General features: G+C 58.6%; 1 protein-coding gene across 1 annotated transcript in view; it reads left to right on the forward strand.

Moving 5' to 3' along the window:
- NEUROD2 (neuronal differentiation 2) overlaps nt 1-782 on the forward strand; it is a 9106-nt gene that overhangs the window by 6051 nt on the left and 2273 nt on the right. The window lies entirely within an intron of this gene.

Raw genomic sequence — 782 nt, forward strand, 5'->3', positions numbered from 1 at the left:
GGGGGGAAAAACCCGGGGAAGCGGATGTATTTGTATTGATTTTATTTTTAGTGCCAGCCTTGGAGGGGGCTTGATCTTAAACCGCAGCTGGAGTGTGAATTACGTCTCGCTGCATAACAGCTAGAGAGGGGGAATAAGTGGGGTGTGAGGAAAAAAGGAAGGTCAGGAAATGCCAGCCCGGGGAGCAGCTGGGGCCGATCCTCATGCTCTGGGGGGAGACGGCAAAGTTATTCCTTCTCCTCCGGAGCTGATCGCCTGTTTCAAGGTGCGGGAAGGGGCTGGGGGTGGGAAGGGAGGGAAATCGGGTCTGGTTTTAGCCTCCCGGAAGGAAAAGTTGAAGAGCTGAAAGCGCCTTTTCGCATGGCTTGGGCCGCGAGAGAAAGGCTCCGAAACTGAGAGCAGGGGAGAGGCGCAGGCGGCGCGGGGAAGTCTCCCCCGGCGCCTGAAGGCGAGGGATGAAACTGCCCAGGCACCGAGTGCCGAAACTGACACCCCCGTGGATCGGACACGAGGGGAGGAAACCCCGCTCCACCATCGCCCTTTCCCCCCACCAAAAAAAACCAAACCCCAAACCCGCGGAAAGATGTAGGGAGCCGGTAACCAATGCTCCCCGACCTGCCCGTGCTGTCAGGCGCGGCGGCGCCGGCCCCGTCAGGAGGCGATGGGAAAGCCAATTAATTTTAATCACACTTTTAAACGACTCGATTGGTTTTACGAGGAAAAAAACAATCTCTTCCCCGTTCTGCCCCGCGTTGTGCCCTCCGCCACCCCCTCCCCCCGGT

This window comes from Gavialis gangeticus, unplaced genomic scaffold, assembly GCF_001723915.1.
Source record: "Gavialis gangeticus isolate Ggan-Ray unplaced genomic scaffold, GavGan_comp1, whole genome shotgun sequence".
In the NCBI taxonomy this organism is placed as follows: domain Eukaryota; kingdom Metazoa; phylum Chordata; order Crocodylia; family Gavialidae; genus Gavialis; species Gavialis gangeticus.